Source organism: Eriocheir sinensis, chromosome 62, assembly GCF_024679095.1.
Source record: "Eriocheir sinensis breed Jianghai 21 chromosome 62, ASM2467909v1, whole genome shotgun sequence".
In the NCBI taxonomy this organism is placed as follows: domain Eukaryota; kingdom Metazoa; phylum Arthropoda; class Malacostraca; order Decapoda; family Varunidae; genus Eriocheir; species Eriocheir sinensis.
The window spans coordinates 2,632,428-2,634,731 of record NC_066570.1 but is presented as its reverse complement, the minus strand read 5'-3'; positions in this window follow the sequence as shown (position 1 = coordinate 2,634,731).

The following is a 2,304-nucleotide window of genomic DNA, read 5'->3' as shown; positions in this document are numbered from 1 at the left end:
TGTAAAAAACTTCCCAGAAACTCATAATTCCGAACTATGCCCGAAACACACACACAAATAACTCAAATAAAAGTTATCACCCACATTCCCTCCCGGCAAACATGGACGGAAAAAAATATAACAAAATTTATTAGTAGGATAAATTTATCAACACCACTTAATCCCACGTGTAATCGATATAGAACACTTGAACAAGAGATACTTTTTTTGTGCAATTTTTTTATACCACCTGCCCCCCCCCCACCCACCCATCCCGCACACACACGAGCACACATACACACACACATACACAAGCACAAACAATCACAAATACAAAAACACAAACACCCCCCTCACCCGCACACAACCCTCCTCACAAGCACACAATTCCCCCCCCCCCCACAAACACACACGCAACCCCCCACCCCCCACCCCCCCGCCCGCATACACTCACCTGACAACCGAATTCGTACACAAATTTTCTTGATGTCATTTCCGGGTCCGTGTAACCAATATAAAAACAGTTGTCAGCCAGGTGATGAGTTTCCCACGACACACCCGAGGCCGATGATATGTGTGAACAGGTACAGATGGCGTGTGTGTGTGTGTGTGTGTGTGTGTGTGTGTGTGTGTGTGTGTGTGTGTGTGTGTGTGTGTGTATTTTGACTTACACGATCCTCTTTTTTTTACTGAGTTAACCCAAGCTCATAATGTCCCGTATTGCAACTCATTTTCATCCTACAAATCCATAATCTTCAGTATACCATTTAAACACATACATTCGGTAAAGCATTCCAACTGTCAGTAACTATATGGAAGGAAGGAGAGAAAGAGGGAACCCGACAGTAGGATGGAGGGATAAAATATATATAAAGATTCTTGCCGTTACCATTTCCTGCCCTTCTCTCCTCTGATCTTTGGGATAGAGAGAAGGGGAATTACAAAAGGGAGAGCAGGGAAGAGACAAAAGGGGAAGGGGAGGGAAGACTAAGAGAGAGAGGAAAAGAGGTTAGGAAGGGCAGCTTGTGGGAAGAAAGAAAACCACAATAGGAGAGAAGAGATTGAAAAGACGAGCAGAAGGGGAACACAGCGGGGGAAACACGAAATTGAAAATATATAAAAAGAGGGAAAGATGAAACTGTAAAATCTAAAGAGAAAAAAATAACAGAATAGCGAAGAACTGGAAGAATGCACAAGAGAGGGCGAGGAGAGAGAGAAAGACAGGAAACAAGAGAAGAAAGAATCCAAATGTGTGGTGGAAGATGGCGAGGTGAAAACGAGGAGCTGAATAAAAGAGGAAGAAGCCATGAGAGGAGGAAATGGGAGGCGGAAAGTGAAAGGCGGATGTCAGGGGCCGAAAAAGAAACGGGAAATGAAGGAGAGAAAGAGAAGGAAGAGGAGGAACATCAGTAGGAAGCAGAAGAAAAAGTTTGATTTATATTAACACACCTATATGCTGATTTTTTTTCGGATTTATGGGACAATATGACAAGCTCTCCCTCTCTTGGCCATTTCCATGAGGTCGGTTCCAAAAATATCGGTATCCCAAACACCCGATCCTTACAAGCTTTCTATCAACCACGCTAACGGGTTAACGGCAACATAACAACATAACAATAGTAGCGGGCTTTTTTTATTGTTGTTTCCTTTTTTGTGCCCTTGTGCTGTCTCCATTGCTATAAAAAAAATCGAACCAATTATTTACCTTTTAAGTAAGTGCGGCGTAAATGAAGCAATAGAAGAGTAATGTGAGAGACTGTGAGGTGACGTTTGAAGAATTTATCGCAGAAGAAAAACGATTCAGCAGCGGCCGTTGGGTTATTGAGCCGGTAACAAATGACTTGTCTTCGTGAGGGAGAGCTGGAAATACGGCACTAAATCATTTTAAACTCATAAAACGAGGCACAAGATTTTTCGCTTATCAAGGAAACAAACAATAGATCAGTCAAGGATTAGAAAAGCCAGACGCATTGTGGACCAGATTACAAAGAAAAATACAAAACATTTACAAATAAGATAAGAATTTGTGAACAGACAGACTGACAAACACACTGATAAAACACAAATAAAAGACAGGTAAAAGACGTAGCTAAATAGGAAGAAAAATTAACAAACAAAAACACAGAAAAAAGAACAGAGAAGCAAAAAGACATTCCGACATCCGACATTTATACACAAAAAAAAAATAGGAAAACCAAAACTATCCAAACGATCTCACAGAAAAAAAGAGTAATACGAAATGTAGAAACAAAACACACCCACACACCCACACACACACACACACACACAGACAGAAAAGAAGAAAAAACAACTCAACCAGAATCT